Genomic DNA, 21,885 nt, shown 5'->3' with positions numbered 1-21,885 from the left:
ATTTTCATATCTGCTTCTACTTTACTCCAATGTGACATGTTGTTTTGGCTGAAGTAGGTAAAAGATATGTAGTCTCACACAGATACAAAGTTGAAAAATGAAAGTAATTTAACAGTCTTTGCAGATAAAGTTTAATATTCTTTGGTACTATAGAAAAATTTAACATTAATTTCTTAAGATGTATCTTGAAAAATGTTTTATGACATAAAAATCGATCAATGAAATTGTCATATTCTTTTAAATTCTATGTATCTTTTTTAGATTAATAGATTTTACTGTTAATGGCTTTATATTTATTTTTAAAAGTGTGCAGATAATGCTGAGTTCTCATATACACCCCTACCCCACACACAGTTTTCCTTAGGATTAAGATCTTACATAATTGTGGCACATCTGTTCAAATCAATGAGTCACATTTGAGACATTATTTTCACTGAAGTCCTTGCTGTTGTTGTTCAGTCGCTCGGTCGTGTCCGGCTCTTGGCAACCCCGTGGACTGCAGCACGCCAGGCTTCCCTGTCCTGCACTGTCTCCCAGAGTTTCTCAAACTCATGTCCATTGAGTCGATGAAGCCATCCAACCATCTCATCCTCTGTCACCCCCTTCTCCCCTTAAAGTCCATAGTTCACATTTAAAGTTGCTCTTTGTGAGGTACAGTTCTCTGGGTCTTGACAAATATATAATGACATATACCCACCCTTACAGTGTCATATGAAATAATTTCACTGCCCTAAAAATCCCCTGCACTTCATGTATTCATCTTTCCCACCACCACTACTCCCCAGATGGCTGTCAACAATCAAGTTGCATACTGTCTCTGTAGTTTTCTCTTGTCCAGAATATCACAGTTGCAATTATATAATAATTAGACTTTTCAGATTGCCACCTTTTGCTTACTGATATGCTTTTAAGATTCCTCCATTTCCTTCCATGACTTGATAGCTCATTTCTTTTTATTACTAAATAATATTCCATACTGCTACAATTTACTTATGCATTCACCTATTGAGGACATCTTAGTGGCTGCCAATTTTTTTTGGCGATCAAGAATAAAGCTGCTATAAGCAAATGCATGCAGGTATTCGTGTGAACATCAGTTATCAACTCAATTGGGAAAATATCTAGAAATGTGATTTCTGGATAGTACAGTAAGACTGTAGTTTTGTAAGGAACTGCCAGACTGTCTTTGAAAGTACCATTTTTCATTCCTAGCAGGAACAAATAAGAATTATTGTTGCTCCACAGTCTCTATAGCATTTGGTATTGGCAGGATTTTTTTTTTTTTAATTTTAGCCAGTTGAACAGGTGTTTGGTGGTACCTCATTGTTTTAGTCTTCCTAAGAGAGTAAGAATATTTAATAGAAAAATGTTAAGCATATTTAACATTCTCATGGACCAAACATGCATGGAGAAAAGTGGACAGAGAGTTTTCTGCAAGGAACTAGAGACTTTCCTTCTAAAATTTTTAAACCTGAGAGCACCAGTAAGATGAAACATAATTTAAAGATTTCGAGAAGCATTGGTTTTACACCATAATGACATGATTCTACATCAGACATTTTCAAATTCTCCCAGAGATTTTTTAAATTGCTATCTGTGGAATACATTATTTTAGTAAAACCCGGAAACTATTGCCATTCCTTTGAAAAGATTTTTGAAAGTCAATCAAAGATTTGGAAAGCGTGTTAGCACTACTGCTTACAATTCCATTTAAATTAGGGGACAATCATGTGAATTTCTGTATTTCTTCTGTATGTCTGTATAAACTTGGAACTAAAGAGCAGAAGCCCGTACCTGATGCACCACCACTCTATATAAGAGAAATAATGACAAATTTCTCTTCATTGAGTGTAGAATTTCTATGAAATGTTCCAACAGTTGGCTGCCCCATGGTATTAGTTGGGTTTCCCTGGTGGCTCAGACAGTAAAGAATCCACCTACAATGCGGGAGACCTGGGTTCAATCCCTGGGTTGAGAAGATCCTCTGGAGAAGGGAACAGCTACCCACTCCAGTATTCTGGCCTGGAGAATTCCATGGACAGAGGAGCCTGGCAGTCTAAAGTCCGGGGGTCGCAAAGAGTCAGACAAGACTGAGCGACCTTCACTTTCACAGTATTAGTTATAGGAATTATTTTTATCAAACCTGACTTTATAAGCTCTCTGGCAAATTTAGTTGGTATATTTTACCATGTAAACCATACTCTGTCTGTGTGCATACCCATATATTCCATTTATTTATTATTTATTTATCACTCTAGTTCTATAGTATGAGGATGTGATAACACTTCACACTTTAATTTTCAGATAAATCAAGTTTCTTTGGTGTTGTATGAACCAATATACTTACTGCCTTTGTGTTTGGCTGTTAGAAATAGTTCATAAGATACAATGGGCTCATCATGTCTGACTCTTTGCACCCCCATAGACTGTATACCCTGCCAGGCTCCTCGATCCATGGGATTTTTCAGGCAAGAGCACAGGAGTGAGTTGCCATTTCCTACTCCAGGAGATCTTCCTGGCCCAGGGATCGAAACTATGTCTCTTATATCTTCCACATTGGCAGGCAGATTCTTTACTATTGAGCTACCTGGGAAGCCATAAGATATAACACTGAGATATAATATAGCTCAGCTACTTTTTCATTTTAGAGGAATAGTATTTAAGGCTGTTAGTTCAGCACATGCCATTAACATTTGTGGATCTTGGAACTTTTGGAACTCATTTGTTAAACATGAAGATTCGCATAGTATAGAGAAGAACAAAGAAAAGTAAGCTACAGACACCTAGAGCTTTCAATATTGAAGACACAGTGCCATCTGGTGGGAGGGAAAAAAATGGCGAGGAGAAATACGAAACACAGGGTCCCCACTGAGGGCAGAAAGATGCTGGGAAACAGACAAAGGCAGGTAGGGGAATCGGAGAGAGAGGGTCATTTCTGAACCCTCAGTGGTCAGTTTCTTGCTACAAACCGTGCTGTCATGAGGGAATCTCAGATGGGAGAAATTTTCTAACCTTCTTTCATTCATCAAATCTTCAAACCTTCTTTCATTCATTCATCTTTCATTCATCCTTCCACCCATTTTCTTAACAACTGTTTGTGAAGCACTGTCGTAAGCCAGACATCATAGCATTTACACCTGGTGGAAGGACATGGACTATAGATTGATCTTTTTAAAGATGTATTTAATGCTTCAGAGAAAGAATTAAATAGAGCAGGACTCCAGGAGTGCTGGATGGAGGAAGGGTAGGGAGGTGGTGCTCCTGGCTTATACTCTGATGCTTTGGGCAATAGCTGGATCGAACTTAAGAGCAACCTGTGGGACACCTGGGGGAAGAGTATCACAAGCAGGAGAAAGACCAATGGCCAAGGTTCTGAGAAAGGTCTGAGAAAGGGACTTGGTTTATTTGAGAAACAGGTGTGTATCCGGAGTCCAGTGAGCGTTGGGGAGACATGGATGAGATGAGATCCAGGAGCAGCGGCAGAGCAGATGATTCACCAGTGTTTGCACGTTGCCAACCAAGGGGCAATTTCTCAAGGAAATTGAGAGAAGCTAGTGTTTATTGCTTTCGACTGAATGAGGGCAAGGGAGATTCACCGTATTTCTACATTAAATGAATATTTATGAATGCCTGTTATTTGCTATATCTCGTGAAAAATACTGAAAACACATAGATAAACATGATGCTTTCAATGATGTCAGTCTAATGGGGAAAGTACATTACATAATTATAATAAAGAGTCCTATCAGATAATAGTAAGGCTTGAATGAGATACTACATATAAAACTGTTAGCAATTTTTGGGTAGCCTGTAAATATTAAGTAAAGGTTAATCCCTTTATTTATTTATTTATTGGTTTACTTTGCAGTTGAACGGGATAAGAAGGCATGTTACAGCCACCCATAAATAACAGAACGATGCTAATTTAGCACTGATACTGTAAAACTACACCAGCAATATCGCAAAAATAGCCATGATGTATCCTCTACATTCTCTAATCATCAAGATAAAGAGTATATATCTAAGGAGAGGCAGTGGAGAACTAGCTCTTAGCTAGAAAATGTGTTAATTCATTACTAAAACACAAAAAGGAAAGCACAAAAGTGTTCATAAGGATTTAAAGTACAGCAGCCTCTGTGTCAATGTCTCCTAGAATAAAAGGAGAGGCTGCCCATGTACATGTGGTAAAAAGAACACACGTTTGCCTTAAGAGGTTCCCCCCCCGGATATGTCTACCTGCAGAGAAGCCCTTCTGCTGGTCACCAAAAATGACCAGTCATTTAAGATTGAAGGACTTAGAAAATTATGTTAACCTTACCCTCAGATTCACACTCACCTTCTATTTCTCAGTCACAATTAACTTTCATGATAGCCTTTTTTAACTACTTGATATTCTCAAAACCACGTGCACACTGGATTTTTTTTTCCTGTCTATCCAGAATGTTGCCCTCTCTTCACTACTCACCACTACATCTGACTCATAACCTCATGTATCCTTCCGTTAAATGTCACCTCCTCCAGGATGACTTCCATGGTTCCTTCAGGTGAAATTCAGAATTTTCTCTTATGCTTCTCTGTAATGCTATGTATGTGCTCAGGTATGTCTGACTCTTTACAGCTCTACAGACTGTAGCCCACCTGGCTCTTCTGTCCATGGAATTCTTCAGGCAAGAATATTGGAGTGAACTGCCAATTCCTCCTTCAGGGATCTTCCCGACCCAGGAATCAAACTTGCATCTCTTGTGTTTCCTGCATTGGCAGGTGAATTCTTTACCACTGCAGTACCTGGGAATCCATAACCAATCTATTTCTTCTTGAATTTTAACTTGTTCCTGCATGCATTTATTTCTCCATCAGAATATAACCTTGGGGCTAAGAGATTATCATCTGTTCATTTTTGTATTTTATATACTTATCACAGTGTTTGTAACATGGTAGCACTTAAGTTTTTTCAAACTATAAGTCAAAATGAAGAGAAAATTCTAAGATGTGAGCTAGGAAGGGTCTTTTTCCAGTTTCTGACATGAAAATATTTCCTGTAAACAAGTGGTCTTAAATTCACTACAAATTGCTGAGCCCTTTTTGTTTTAATTTTTTTAATTTTGAAGCATGTTATTTACTTATCAACATGATTAAAGTTGAATGTCCTTGGATATGCATTCCAACAGTTTAAAAAGTCTAAATAGAGAAACACTGCTGCTGCTAAGTCGCTTCAGTCGTGTCCGACTCTGTGCGACCCCAGAGACGGCAGCCCACCAGGCGCCCCTGCCCCTGGGATTCTCCAGGCAAGAACACTGGAGTGGGTTGCCATTTCCTCCTCCAATGCATGAAAGTGAAAAGTGAAAGTGAAGTTGCTTAGTCGTGTCCGATTCTAGTGACCCCGTGGACTGCAGCCTACCAGGCTCCTCCATCCACAGGATTTTCCAGGCAAGAGTACTGGAGTGGGGTGCCATTGCCTTCTCCATAGAGAAATACAAGTGATATCAAATACCTAATTATTTTTCCTCTCTATGAGCTTTCAAAGATACACACGTTCATTGTTTTCCTCCATATAAAATAAATATGACAAAGCATAAAAGTATAAATGATTCAGGGACATATTAAGAAATGGAGGCTGAGTTAGGATTTTCCTGGAACCCCCATGTGCAGAGGCTTGCTATCAAACATGAGCACTTAGTCCAACTTCAGAGTAAACCCTCTTCCCCCACTGTCGGAAGGCAGCGTGTACAGCAACCTCACACTTTCCAGCCACTATTCGTCATCTTCAAACATGGTCATCCTAAGCTAGTCCAACATAGAGACTGAGCTCTTCAAAGGATCCAAAAGCACTGCAAGGCTTAAAATATCACTCAACAGAAAGATAATGATGCTTTGGCGAGGCTGTGTCATTTGATCGTTCATTCTTTCATAAGTGCCACTAAGTACCTCTTTGGCCAAGCGTCAGGTTTAGCTAGCAATGTGTAATTCAAATCTCCAGCGAGATTGGGCAGGAATGTGCACCGACTGATCAAGGTCCTGGCGGGATGAGAAAGCAGAGCCCTCTGGGTCAGGGTTGGGCTCCACTGCTTTATCAGTACAGGAGCCCTCCTGCGGCTAACTGGGGCCACTGCCGCTGTCTACACAGCATCCAAAAATAGGAAGCACCCGGGTTGCTATACCTGATGCCATAATCATCAATGGTCTTTCCTAATAGGAAATTGATCACGTTGAACAAAAATCAGGACCTGGTTTAAAAATGTAATAGCTACCTAGCTGTCAGTGAAAAGGTAGTAGTCTTTCAATGAACTTAAAACATTCCTAGAGTAGTGTCTATACGTCAATCCGTCTCCCGATTTATCCCCACCACCTCCTTACCCCCGGTAACCATAAGTTTGTTTTCTACATCTGTGACTCTATTTTTGTAGATGAATTCATTTGTACCCTTTTTTTTAGATTCCACAGCTAAGCAATCTCATATGATATGTGTCTTTCTCTGACTTATTTCACTAAGTATAACAATCTCTAGGTCTATCCATGTTCCTACAAGTTGACATATACACAGTACTCTACACAAAACAGAACTAATAAGAACCTACTATATAGCACAGGGAACTCTACTCAATGATCTGAAATGACCTATATGGGGAAAGAATCTAAAACAGAGTCTGTATCTATATATACATACATATATATATTGTATATGTAACTGATTTACTTTGCTGCACACTTGAAACTAACACAACGTTGTAAATCAACCATACTTCAATAAAAAAAAATTTTCTAAAAAAAAAGAATATTCCTAGAGGGGAGAAAACCCCTGGTGAGCACTGCCAATCTGTCAGGCTCTGTGGTGGGCCCTTTACCTAAAGGCTCCTGCTTTTACCTTCACCATCAGCCTATTCATTTCATGTTATTATGCCCACTTCACAGATGAGGAAACTGAGGATCAGAGAAAAGTTATAAAACTTTTTCAAGTTCTCACAGGTGAGAAGTATCACAGCTAAGATTTTAACTTAGTAATCAAATTTCCTTCCCACTAAAGCAAACATCTCTGGTTTATTCCTGGTCTCAAGCTTTCTAGGTCTTATAAGCCCCCTTTTCCTTACTCTAACCGTCTTTCTCTATTCTCCATCTCCTTCTCCCTTATGCTTTCTAAAGCTTTCAGAAAATGTACCAACTTCATTGCATGCCTCTCAAGATTTTGTTTCTAATCTTCAAAAATGCCAACCAAGTACAAGTGAATTTTGGACTCGTTGTTTGGAAATTGCACACTTTCTTGTGCTAGGAACCATTTCCAAACATAAGGAAATCAACCATTCTTCAGAGTAGATTCAGAAACAGGTCAAAGAGAAAACACTGGGCTTATTGAACAGTTGTTTCCTTGGAGAGAAGTTCTCACCAGCAGCAATGGGTGCAAATGTATCCTCAATATTCATTGTTCTGTCACTCAGTCATGTCTGACTCTTTGCAACACCATGGACTGCAGCATGCCAGCCTTCCCTGTCCTTCATTATCTCCTGGAGTTGGCTCAAACTCATGTCCATCAAGTCAGTGATGCCATCCAACCGTCTCATCCTCTGTTGCCTTCTTCTCCTCCTGCCCTCAATCTTTTCCAGCATCAGGGTCTTTTTCATTATACTTCACCCATATATGTGTATAATGTCCTACAACTCCACCATATCTCCAAATAAAGCTATTTCACCCTGGCTTTTTGCAGAAAACAAATATTTCATTAGACTTTCACTGATTGTTTTTTCTTAATTCTAATTTTTCAGGTCAATGAGCAATAGCAACTAGAGAACAAATTTGCGTAAAAGACTTAAATTTCTGGAAATGTTTGCTAGCTGTATGCCAGGTATATGTGAGTATTTATTTTCTGATATGTACCAAGATTTGAATTTTTAGACTTTTGGATTATAAAGGTAAACTACAAATGTTCATAATTTGCTAGCGATTCCCCATCAGTCTCCTCACTGCCATCTCACACTCTCCATATACTGCCCTTCATCAAAGACTACAGTACCTGCTGCTGGATTGGCTGTCTTTCCACCCACGTTCCGTCATCATCCTGACCAATAGCATCATCATTGACAACACATACGATCTCTCAGAAAACCAGCTCCTTGAACTCCAAGGATATTCACCTCCATTCAACTTCAAATGCCCTCAGACCATCGTTCTAAACTAGTTAGTGTTATCGCCCAGAATGGTTGATGCCTGTGAAACCCGAATCCCAAGGCTGCTGGGAACAACTGAGAAACAATCACGCAAACTTCTCTCAGAACAGTTTGTCTGCTGACTCACGGGGAAGCTGTCTTAACTGAGCCTTCAGCTACCATCCTCTCCTATCCTAAGAAATTCCCCTTTACTCCAGAGCGTTTCTTCCACAATCTTCTGTACCTTTGCTAAAATTTCCTACCCAAACATCTTTCCCATGTTTATTTTTCATTTACTTATTTCTTCATTATAAAATATTTACTGAACACCTATAGTTGGTCAGATCCTAAACTCAGGGTCTCAACTCCCACTTTGCAAAGAAAATGGGGTCCATTAGAGAGGTAAGTCTTCAGCTTCTTGTCGTGTCATCTACGAAGTACGTGGCACCCCTACCCCTCTTTTCTGGCTTCTCTGTATCAGAAGGGGTTCCCACACTGCTGAAGATGCTTCCATCTTTCCGTCTATACTTGGTTTCTTCATTCCTTCCAGGCTGCTCTTCTTTATCCCAGCCTTTCCCTTGCCATTGGCTCCATGTAAGCTGCACAGAAACATCTCAAATATTTCTAAGTTAAAAACAAACTGAGCAAAGAAACAACAACAACAAAAACCCACCTGACTGCACCTTCCTTTTTAGCTATTGCCTTCTTTTTTTCATCTACTTCTCCACCTCCCATTCACTCCTGAACTTTTTGTTTGTTTGTTTTTTGGCCATGAACATATGGGATCTTAGTTCCCTGACCAGGGATCAAACTCTCATTCCCTTCACTGGAAACACAGAGTCTTAACTACAGGACCTCCAGGGAAGTCCCAACACGCCTCCACTTCTTGCAAACCAGCTTGCCTTCCCATCACTCTATAAAGCATTGCTCACCAAGGTTACCAGCAATCTCTCTGTTACTATACGCAATGGACACCTGATAGTCTTTATCTTACATCACCTTTCACAAATGTTTGGCACTCTTGGCCACACTCTATCTCTTGACTTCAGAGGCACCTTGTGCCCCTAGTTTTATTACCTTCTCAGATTCTTGGTGGGTTTGTCATTCTCTCTGCCCTTTGCCTTCAGGTTAAAGTCCAAAGTTACTACCATGGCAAACCTTTGTCTTCTTCCCAGAGGCTCCTGCCTCTTCATCGTAACACACTCAGCTTTGCTTTGCTTTCTCCCCAACACCTTCCCTTTCCACTTTTGTCTGATGATGCCTACCCATGGAGAGGTATACCACCTTCTCTAAAACTCTTTCTCATCCTGCCATAGAGCTAATCACACTGTACTGAAACTGCCTCTGGTGGCTCACATGGTAAAGAATCTGCCTGCGATGCAAGAGACCCGGGTTCAGTCCCTGGATTGGGAAGATCCCCTGGAGAAGGGAATGGCAACCCACTCCAATATTCTTGCCTGGAGAATTCCATGGACAGAGGGGCCAGGTGGATTATAGTCCATGGGGTTGTAAAGAGCTGGACACGAGTAAGCAACTAACACTTTCACTTTCTTTCCCCACAGGACTGCCAACTTCTTTTTTTTTTTTTTAATTTTTATTTTGTTTTGTAGTATAGCTGAATAATGGGCTTCCCTGGTAACTCATTTGGTAAAAAATCCACCTGCAATGCAAGAGACCCTGGTTCAATTCCTGGGTCGGGAAGACCCCCTAGAGAAGGGATAGGCTACCCACTCACTCCAGTATTCTTGGGCTTCCCTGGTGGTTCTGGCAGTACAGAATCCCCTACAATGTGGGAGTTTTGGGTTCGATCCCTGGGTTGGAAAGATCTCCTGGAAGAGGGCATGGCAACCCACTCCAGTATCCTTGCCTGGAGAATCCCCATGGACAGAGGAGCCTGGCAGGGTACAGTCCATGGGTCACAAAGAGTTGGACACAACTGAGCGACTAAGGGCAGCACAACATGTATCTGATTAACAACATTGTGATAGCTTCAGGTGGACAGCAAAGGCACCCAGCCATTGGCAAAAGCCAAGATTACCCTAAAATATTTCACATCATCACACGTCCCATCAACATGTTGCTGTGTTTTCACTGTGCTGATACAATTGATGTCTACTAATTTATAGATGACTACAGCAATCTGAACTGTGAAGGTTGCTAATTCAAAATTATTTGAGAAATCTAAATTGTAACAAAGAAACAAAACTTGACTGATTTTAAACTGACATCATATATATTCTTTGCAAATAATAGTAAATTTAACCTCTAATTGAATAAGTCTCTTTGTTTTCAGAATCTGAGGACAGTAATCACCAGCATGGATTTTTCACTAGTGTCAAAATGCCTGCTGGATTTACGAGCAAGGCTTTTTGTCATCGTATTTCTAGGTGATTTCTTTCCTCAGGCCGATTTTTTAAGGATTGGAGGGAGGCATGGCCTTTATCAAAGTCACCTTGTTTTACAGAATCCAGCTCTACCAGCTTCTCTGAAGGTGTCAGGAGGAGGTCAGCTCCATAGATAATACCATAACATGGAATTCAAACGCAATTCACTTAGTTTTGCACTGATATCCTTTCTGAGGGCTCCTAAATTAAGAGCAGACTTTAAAGGAGACTTGCTTTTGAAAACATAAGAAACTTCACAAACGACCTTAGATATTTTAGGAGGGCACATCGGGCATTAATTTCTATTATGAACTAACCGTATTTAGCAGACTGTCTTTTTGTAAACCTACTTCACTCCACTTTAACAAAAAAGTACAGGACAGCTTAATAAACGGGGGAGGTCACTGTGAAGCACTCCAGCTAAATCATCAGCTATTATTAAAGCACTGTCAGGTTTAAGGAACATATGGTGCAATCGAAGACATGATGTCTCTCTCTACCTTTCAAGTATTTTCTAGTCCTATATTTATGAAGCATGATAGTGTGCATAGCTGTTAAGTGAGATATGGACTCTGACTCCAAGTATTTATAGTCTTGTAAAAAGAAATTTGGCCTGCTTCTAAATAGCTATACAGCTGAGATAGCTAGGATAAATGCTTGAGGAAGATATTAAAATATATATCATGGGAGTGTGGGGAAGTTAAGAGCAGAGATGTTTTCACGTGGATGAAATCGCCAACTCATCACGTTCCAAACTGTACACCTAAATCCCCTTGTCTCGTGCACTTACTCACTGCTTTCTTCAAATGAAACGTCAAAGTCCTGACTATATGCCAGATATTGGGCTGTGTTGATGACAGAACAATGCATAACATTCAATGCCTGCACTCAAGGGAATGTCCATCTACTTCCTCAAATCTCTCCTAGGACCTTGCATCCTATCTCATTAATGGTACCGTCTCCCCTTCCATCAAGCCAAGAACTTCAAAATCTCTCATTCCTTCTCCTTTATATTCAGTTGGACCAGAAACCCAGACAGTTCTTTCTCTTTGCTTTCTATTCACATTGTCTCATTCTGAGTTTAGCTATTTGTTAATAATTTATCATAACGAATTGCTGGCTCCCCACATGAGACCTCTCCAATGTCCTAGTCAACACCTTGTTGTTGTCACTGCCGTTCGGTCGCTCAGTCGTGTCCGACCCTTTGTGACCCCACGGACTGCAGCCCGCCAGGCTCCTCTGTCCACGGGATTCTCCAGCCAAGAATACTGGAGTGGGTTGCCATTTCCTTCTCCAGGGGATCTTCCCGACCCAGGGATCAAACCTGCGTCTTCTGCATTGGCAGATGGATTCTTTACCACTGAGCCACCTGGGAAACCCTGAATAATTGCTTATTACTAATATTTACATTTTACTAAATATTTACATATTACTGAATATTTGCATATTACTAAAAAGTGGAAGGAAAGACAAACATCCATAATCCAGGTTGGACATGAGATAGTAAAGACACTGAAGCCTATGGTAATAAATTTTAGATGTGTGTGCATGCTCAGTTGTGTCCAACTCTGCAACCCCAAGGATGATAGCCCACAGGCTCCTCTGTCCATGGAATTTTGCAGGCAAGAATACTGGAATGGGTTGCCACTTCCTCCTCCAGGGAATCTTCCCAATCCACAGCTTGAACCAATGTCTCTTTCATCTCCTGCATCACAGGCAGATTCTTTACCACTGTGCCACCTGGGAAGACATACCTCTAGTTCATAAGGACTTTGGCCCAATTATTACAAGTGCTTTTTTACTGACTTCACGTTGAAAGTAGTGATACTTCAAGATGGATAAGAGAAAGGCATTAACACTAGAATTCTCACTTACATTATCAGAACTAGTCCTCCTCTCCGCGTCTGCTATATGTTGCTAAAAGACCAGCTCTGGAGTATGAATTCTCACACTCCCACATTACTCCTTCCAGTGAAGTTATAGAAATGACAAGCAACCCATCAAAACATTTGGCAGCTTAATATCTGTGCCTCACGTTTCAGTGTCTCCTTTGATGTTGTAAGAAAAGCTGGTGGTTTTACATAAGAGAGCAAGATTGTGAGGTATGTGTTTCGACTTTAACTATATCTCAGTGTGATCATGTTACATGAATTTTTGGTTCTTTCTAAACTAGAAAGACTCCATTGTCACAAAGTCAAGTCTGAAATAAATGATTAAAAGAGGTACCCATATTGTGTTAGTAGCGAATTTAATCTGAATCTTAAATCTCTACCATAAAATTATTCTGTAATGAATTAGGAGTTTGAAGTAAAACATATAAAAGAAATTTTTGCTCTACCTGAAAGCATTTAGAATTTATCAGAACTATTATCTTCAGTTCCAAGCATGGTAGTTTAAGGAGAAAATGATTCAATGGAAATACAACTCAGAGAAAATCACCAGGTTGGTGAAGAACATGAGACCACAGGCTATCAAGAACTGTTGAAGTAATTGGGGTAAATCTTTGTAAAACTGAATATTCAGGAGGGAGTTGATGATTATATTCAAGTATCACTTGAAAAGGAGGGTTGTATTTGCCTAATAAGACACTAAGATTTAAAATATACCCAATGGGTAAAAGTTCCAGGTAGGGAGAGAAAAAAAACAAGAAGTAATTTTTTTGATACCTCAGGAAAAGAAAGGGCTCCCTTGGAAGGTTGTGCAGTAATATAGTCCCTATCAGTAGAGAAGATTAAATACCACAGTGACCTAGTGGCTGGTTCTGTAAAGTGGATTCTGATCCTAAATGAGTTGGTTATGACCATTGGGATCATTTGCAACTAAAGATTCTGTGATTTACTTATTGTAGGAAAACAGAGTTCTCATAAAAGTGATAAAGAGCTTCTGAATAACGTGTTCCAAGCATAAAAACTGGAATGAGTTATTACTTAAATATAAAATATTCCTTTTTACACTCTGAAAAAAGATAATTCCCTCAGATTTTTCACTCATCTTCAAGGATCCTAGGGACATGTTAAATAGACAAATTGTTAGAAATAAAATCTTTTTCCCAGTTTTGTCAAATTTTTTTTTATTAATTTAAACTTTTGGAAAAGACTCTGATGCTGGGAGGGATTGGGGGCAGGAGGAAATGGGGACGACAGAGGATGAGATGACTGGATGGCATCACTGACTCGATGGACATGAGTCTGAGTGAACTCCGGGAGTTGGTGATGGACAGGGAGGCCTGGCATGCTGCAATTCATGGGGTCGCAAAGAGTCGGACACGACTGAGCAACTGATCTGATCAGATCTGATCTGATAGCTGATTAACAATATTACGATAGTTTCAGGTGAACAGGAAAGGGACTCAGCCATAAATATGCATGCATCCATTCTCCCCCAAACTCCCCTGCCATCTTGCCAATTTTTTATTAAACAACTGAAAGAGTACTTGGAGATGAAGCTTCATCCAATGAGATTTTACAGAGCAAGTGAAAAAGCAAGCAGCAGTGTGAATAGTATTTAATTAAGGGGAAAAAATAGGAAACGGAGAGTATTCATGGTTGCACAACATTGTAAATGTAATTAATACCACTGACTTGTACACCTAAAAATAGCCGTGATGGCAGATTTTATGCTGTGTATATGTTACCACAATAAAAATAAAGGTCGTGATTATACTGAGGATAAAGAAAGAAAAAAGAGTAGAGAGGAAGGAGGAAGGAGGGAGAGAGAGAGGGAGAAAAGAAAGAAAGAGAGAAAGAAAGCAAAGAAAGGGGGAGTGAGGAAGGAAAGAAAAAAAGGAGAAAAAATCTGAATATACACTAAACTACTAAGTAATGGGGTGTTATTAAGAATAAGTTTAACTTTTTGCTCTTCCATAATACTTGAAAATGTTTTCAATAATTCCATATTACTTTTTAAAGTTTCTTTAAAATGATTGTTAAACTAAAGCTGACAGAGAACCAACCTCTCTTTGCTGCTGCTGCTAAGTCACTTCAGTCATGTCCGACTCTGTGTGACCCCATAGACGGCAGCCCACCAGGCTCCCCCATCCCTGGGATTCTCCAGGCAAGAACACTGGAGTGGGTTGCCATTTCCTTCTCCAACGCATGAAAGTGAAAAGTGAAAGTGAAGTCACTCAGTCGTGTCCGACTCTTAGCGACCCCATGGACCGCAGCCTACCAGACTCCTCCTTCCATGGGATTTTCCAGGCAAGAGTACTGGAGTAGGGTGCCATCGCCTTCTCCTAACCTCTCTTTAGCACTCAATAAATGTGAATTGACTCTTTGGAAAAGAACCTGATGCTGGGAAAGACTGAAGGCCAAAGGAGAAGAGAGCATCAGGGGATGAGATGGTTAGATAGCGTCACGGACTCAGTGGACATGAACTTGAGCAAATTCCAGGAGATAGTGGAGGACAGGGAAGCCTGGTGTGCTGCAGTCCACGCGGTGGCAAAGAGTTGGACACAACTTAGCAACTGAACAACAACAACAAATATGAATGACTTTCATTATAGAAGTTCTCAAAATATATTTCTGCCTTAAATACATTTTGGATGGTACTCTGCATTAAATGTCTACTAGATTTAAATACAAACCAAAATAAATTAAAAAGATAAATACAAAACAAACGAATAAAAAGTGAGGAAAGGAAAGCACTGTTCCTTTCTTCATGAAGATCATGATCAAAGAGAAAGGATAAGAAATGCATACACAAAATAACTAAGGGGCATATTTACCAAGCAACATATTCACAGAGCAGGCTTCATTAGAGAATAGTTAAAAAAAAAAACAAAACTATGTACATAAATGATAAAGAATCTTAAATAAAGCCAGGGTTAAAATTAGGTGGAGTTGCACAGAAATATTTTATGGATGAAGTAGGGATGTTGTTAGTGCAGGTTTCAAAGAAGGAAGAAGATGAGGGAAAAAAAAGTTAGATTAATTGTAATTGAATGACTCCTCCTCTCTAATTCTTAATTATTATACACTTTCATGGATTGTTGAAAAGCCTACTCTCTGCATCTCTGTTTCCAAGGACATCTGGCTTATATTTGCTAATTACCATTGTAATTTCGTTTGGAGGAGAGTCTTATGTTATTCAGGCTTAGGGACCCAGGTGACACATTTGTGGTTCTTCTTGGGTACACCATGTTTCAGATCATACTGTCAAAAAAGCTTTGCTCCAACTTGTATTTGAAACAATAAGAGAAGTCACAAAAGGTAACTTAGGTAACTTTTCCTCCACTTAATCTCACAGCCACGTGATGGTCCACTCCAGCTCCCCCATCTGTTAGGTAGAGACTGTTGTTGATGACCTGATGAGTAACTTCATGCATTAATAAGGGCTCTTGAACTTTTATTACACTTCTTTTGGCTTGTATGGTTTTTAGTGAAAAGTAATGCTTTGATTTTCTTACAGACAACCATTTCAAAGCTGAATTGCCCATTTGTATGATGTCCAAGACCTAAGCATTCTCTAAATTATGGGCTCTGTAGATTTCATGATCACTCTCATCAGAGACAGAGGGAAAAGGAAAGGAGTAGATTTCCCTGGTGGTTCAGACAGTAAAGAATCCAGGAGACCCGGGTTTGATCCCTGGGTCAGGAAGATCCCCTGGAGGAGGGAACAGCTACCCACTCTAGTATTCTTGCCTGGAGAGTCCCATGGACAGAGGAGCCTGGCAAGCTACGTCCATGGGGTAGCAGAGAGTCAGACACAACTGAGTGACTAACACTTTCACCTTCATTAATATATTACCACTTTTAGCATCTGTGGTAAAGAATGGACTAGATGGCCAATTTGCTTAAGTGTTTTAAATCATTATTTGCCTTTCTTTGCAGAGGTGTGGTTGAAGCAACCCAGGATTCTAGACTTGACTCTTTAAGGAGCTTTGGGGAGTTATGATGTGTCTTGCACATTTTTAGACACTCACTCACATTCACACACACACATGCATGCACACACACACACCTTATTTTTAATCCTCCAAACCACCTTGTAAGAAGGTATTTTAGGCTCACTTTTTAAAACTAAAAGAGATGTTCATAGAACTTAAACAATGAACTCATCATCAGACAGAAATTCATAGCATAACCAGATTTTGAACAGATTTCTTTTAACTCCCTGAACTTGCACCTCTGAGGTCTGGCATCCCTGTGGGTCTTATGAGCATTGGGCTGGTATCTCACACTCATGAGCATGGAGCCTGCCATTCCCTTCATGATGGGGTCCCCTTCCCAGCAGTCTCTTCCAATATACTGATGTTGAATGCTTCTGCATTCTGTACTCAAATCCTCCACTCAGGAAAGCAGCTACTCAGTTGCTCTCCCCTCCACCCCCATGGAGAACATAATGCCTGGTGGGCTGGCCCCAGACTCACCAACATGGACATGGACACCCTCTCTCCTACCTGGGCCTCAGTGCCTTTGGTGTGCTTGCTCAGTGTTCCAGGGGATGTCAGGGAACTGAAAGGTTTGCACACTTCCTTGGTAGCATTCACAAAAGAGTAGCATTGAGTTTGATGTTCTTAACTCATCTGAACCTGTCTCAGTGTGTTTATTATACAATTTAAAGAGTAGACAAGGTGACTTCCTTGATGAAAAACTTAGTCCCACTTCCTGGGCCTTCAAATCTAAGACAAAAGATTCAAATTCTCAACTCTACTTCCTCTCTCAAGTCACTTAGTCCTACAGCTCTCAGCTGCCTTTTTAGAAAGCCTCTAGGCATCCCTGGTGGCTCAGTGGTAAAGAATCCACCTGCCAATGCAGGAGACGCAAGACATGGGTTTGATCCCTGGTCAGGAAGATCCCCTGGAGAAAGAAATAGCAACCCACTCTAGAATTTTTGCCTGAGAAACCCCAGGGACAGAGGAATCTGACGGGCTACAGTCCATGGGGTCACAAGAGTTGGACACAACTGAGCGACTAAACCACCACCACCATCCTTTATCCCTTGTAACTAATTCTTTGTGAAAATATGCTTCAGATTTCCAGGATCCTGTGGCTTTCAGGATTTACAGGAAAAACTGTTCTTCCTTCAACTAAGTCTGATTTTTACAACTCAAAAGTACTTACTTTTAGGCTATGATTTTCCTAAGAACTCAACAAGCTGTACTTATTTTAAACCTCAAAGCAATTTCTTTGTGTTAGGGACTTTTTGAAAGAATGAATGCCTCCCTTTCAATGGGGGAGGGTCTTGAGATAATTAAGGAATGTGAAAGCAGTTTCAGAAAATAAAGATGTTGGTTGAACATTATAAAAAGTTTTAGCCTCAATAGTCTACATTTCCCATGTTCATTTTTAAAAGTCCATAGAATTTGTTAAGGATACTTTTAATTTTTTGTTTGGTTTGGTTTAAAGAGTCACAAAATTTTTAAGATTATTTAAAGTAATAGCTCTTTGACATCATCTTTAGCCCTTGAAACAGCATCTGAAGTAGACAAATAGGAATTTTTGGCTTAAAACCTGTGAAGACATAATGGACTATAGAATACCTCAAATTAGATCCTTTGAAGCTTTGAATTTTTTCATGCAATTTTCATTGTTCAGAAACTCTATGAAAAATGTAAGTTGCAAACTTTAATCCTTTAGATATAATTATACAGGCACACAAAATTTATTCTACAAAATGGCACTTATTTTATCCATATATTCGGAGGCATAACTATTGCAAGCCCATATTTCAGTTTTTTAAAATCTGTTAAAGTTTTTATGTTGCTCTAAAATTGATTGTAATGATGGTTGCACATACTGTGATTTAACTAAAAGCGATTACACTTTATACTTTACATGAGCAAGCCATACAGTATATGAACTATGTATCAATAAGCTGTTTTAAAATCTATAATGCACCGTTATATTACATATTGTTATTAAATTTTTAAAAATGTTTGTACTTCAGAAATTAATTTTTTATTCCACTATTGTTCAAACCATCATTCTTTCCTGAAAGATATATTTACAAATATATCTTACAAAATAAGTACAATACTTGTGTTGAGGACAAGGATTCATTCAACCATATTTATTAATGCACTGCTATATTTAAAATGGATAATCAACAAGGGCTCACTGTATAGCACAGGGAACCCTGCTCAATGTCATGTGGCAGCCTGGATTGGAGGGGAGTTTGGCGGAGAATGGATACATGTATATGTATGGCTGAGTCCCTTAGCTGTTCACCTGAAACTGTCACAATATTGTTAATCAGCTAGACCCCGATACAAAATACAAAGTTTAAAAAAAAATTGCTATCAAACATCTTTCCAGGAGCTAAAATTACAGTTGTGAATAAAACAGATAAAAATTCTTAACCACATGGAATTTGCAAAGTAGTGAAGGATAACAGTGAGCAAGTATTAGTAAATAAGTAGGTAAGTTTCATGGCAGAAAACATCTGCAGCCATTAGACATTGGCAACTAGGTTCCTGCTCTGGGCTTCGAAGTTTAGAAGCACCTGTTCTGATCCTTCACCGGCCATGCACCTCCTGTCTGAACAAGCCAACCACAGGGTCAAGGGTATGTGTTCATCCAGCCCTGAGGCTGGGGTGTCCACAGGCCAGTAGCCTAATATTACTGCACAAGGAAGCTGAAGGTAGGAAGAAAGATATGGAAGGCTGAGGTTTCCCCTTTGCTCTCTAGCCCTAAGTCCTAAACACATAAGAATATGCCCTGTGGGGCTTCCCTGGTGGCTCAGGAGTGAGGAATCCACTTGCCAATGCAGGAAACACAAGTTTGATCCTTCACCTAAGAAGATTCCACATGCCACCAAGCAACTACGCCCATGAGCCACAACTACTGAGTCTGTGCTCTAGAGCCCAGGAGCCGAAACTATTGAACCCACAGAGCTGCGCCTACTGAAGCCCACGCGCCCTAGAGCCTGTGCTCCGCAACAAGAGAAGCCATTGCAATGAGAGGCCAGCGCACCGTGACCAAGAGTAGTCCCTGCTCACCGCAACTAGATAAAAGCCTGTGCAGCAACAAAGACCCAGCACAACCAAGAGTAAATAAATTTAAATTTATAAAACTTTTAAAGTAAAGAATGTGTACCTTTGATTGATTATTACGGGCTGGACTACTTCACGTCTCTGTAGGGGTATAAATTAACTTGTATAAAAATGATATTAATGAGTATAACTACCATTCATCATGATGTAAATAAATTTTGTCTGGTAGAGTTTCAATCGATTTCTACTCTGTAAAAAAAAATTAAAAGATCATCTCAAACATTTTACTGCTTTACAGAATACTTACCAGCTTTGTATCTATTAGCAACTTCATTTCAGCATTCCTGACTATACACATGTGTGTGTATGTATATGTATGGGCGTGTTAAGTCATGTCCAACTCTGCGAACCCCTGGACTGTAGACCACCAGCTCCTCTGTCCATGGGGTTTTCTAGGCAAGAATACCTGAGTGGGTTGCCATTTCCTTCTCCAGGGGATCTTCCCCACCCAGGGATCGAACCCACATCTCCTGTACTGGCAGGCAGATTTTTTACCACTGAGCCACCAGGGAAGCACTGTGACATATTTGTATACATACACATTTATACATATGTCAGGAGTCTCCTTTGAACTTGTGCAAGCATCTTATAAGTTCTTCCTTCATTAATTCATTAATGAGTTAAATGACATTTTTAAAAATATTCATTTTTCCTTACAGGATTTTACCTTGTGAAAATTACACTTCAGAAAGAGTTTAAAGTTTATTTATTTTTTTAAATATAAATTTATTTATTTTAATTGGAGGCTAATTACTTTACAATATTGTATTGGTTTTGCCATACATTGACATGAATCCACCATGGGTGTACACGTGTTCCCCATCCTGAACTCCCCTCCCACCTCCCTCCCCATCCCATCCCTCTGGGTCATCCCAGTGCACCAGGCCCAAGCATTCTGTAACATGCATTGAACCTGGACTAGCAATTCATTTCACATATGATAATATACATGTTTCAATGCCATTCTCCCAAATCATCCCACCCTTGCCCTCTCCCACAGAGTCCAAAAGACTGTTCTATACATGTGTCTCTTTTGCTGTCTTGCATACAGGGTTTTTCTTACCATCTTTCTAAATTCCATATACATATGCATTAGTATACTATATTGGTGTTTTTCTTTCTGGCTTACTTCACTCTGTATAATAGGCTCCAGTTTCACCCACCTCATTAGAACTGATTCAAATGTATTCTTTTTAATGGCTGAGCAATATTCCATTGTGTATATGTACCACAGCTTTCTTAAAAATATGGAACGCTTCACAAATTTGCGTATCATCCTTGCGCAGGGGCCATGCTAATCTTCTCTGTATCATTCCAGTTTTGGTATATGTGCTGCCAAAGTGAGCACAGAGTTTAAAGTTTAAAATAGGATCATCAGAGAAGGTCTCACTGGTAAAGTAATATTTGGGCAAAGGCTGAAGGATATTAGAGAGCAGCAATTTGGTTCTCTGAGGTAAGAATGTTTCAAGCAGAGAGAAAAACAGATTCAAAGGTCTAAGAGAGAAGACATAAATAATGAGAAAAAGAAATTGATTCATTTCCATCTTTTACAACCTAGGTACAACTGAGGTTTTTGAGAACAGACACGAAACAACAAACATTGTATGGATATGGGTGACAGACATCTGGAGTCTACGTAATTCAAAATGCACATTTCTGAGGGGACATAGCAAACGAAGTAATTGATTCTGCTTGGATGAAGAGACAGAAGGCTTCCCTATTGAGATAACAATGAACATTTGGGAAAATTGGCAGACAACCAGCAATTTCATCATGCTGCTATGTGTCTGTCATTTTGAATTGACTTTGTCTAGTCATTTTGAATTAAAGTGACATTCAGAATAAATTTATTTTTTTAACAGTTTTACTAGATCATGAAGACGTGAAATTTAAGAAATTAGTCTGAACACAGATCACCTATTTGAATAATGCTGTCTACTAGCAAGCAGAAATTCTGTAGTTATATTTCTAATAGAGTTTTGTCCTTAATTTCATACTAAAATAATCTTGAAATATGGTTGTTGAGAATATTCAGAATTAAGATGCATTAACTGGTCCCAAAATCACTGAGATCTGAGTGGTCAGTTAAATCATTTCACTGTATTCCATTTTAGAATGTATATAGAGAGTTTTTATATATATATAATATATATATATATATCATATAACTGTAAGAAATTAGAAAAGAAGTCATATTCTACTAATCAAAACTTAAAATCTATAATAATTGAGAGATTAGTGTCTCACTTTACATTTTGCCCCAGAAATGAATAAGGCTCAGAGATAATAAACTTGATTTATGGATACAAAACAGGTAATTTGTATTTCCTATTATTAACAAAATATTCTCTGAGCCTCTTTCAGAATGTCAAAA

General features: G+C 39.4%; 1 non-coding gene across 1 annotated transcript; it reads right to left on the bottom strand.

Annotated features, from left to right (window-relative positions):
* Window positions 1-20,752: 20,752 nt before the first annotated feature.
* LOC113902613 lies at window positions 20,753-20,859 on the bottom strand. The gene has a single exon (XR_003513878.1). It is a non-coding gene; the product is annotated as a U6 spliceosomal RNA (small nuclear RNA).
* Between the last annotated feature and the right edge of the window lie 1,026 nt (window positions 20,860-21,885).

Source organism: Bos indicus x Bos taurus, chromosome 12, assembly GCF_003369695.1.
Source record: "Bos indicus x Bos taurus breed Angus x Brahman F1 hybrid chromosome 12, Bos_hybrid_MaternalHap_v2.0, whole genome shotgun sequence".
Taxonomy (NCBI): domain Eukaryota; kingdom Metazoa; phylum Chordata; class Mammalia; order Artiodactyla; family Bovidae; genus Bos; species Bos indicus x Bos taurus.
This window is presented reverse-complemented; position numbering and strand designations above follow the sequence as displayed.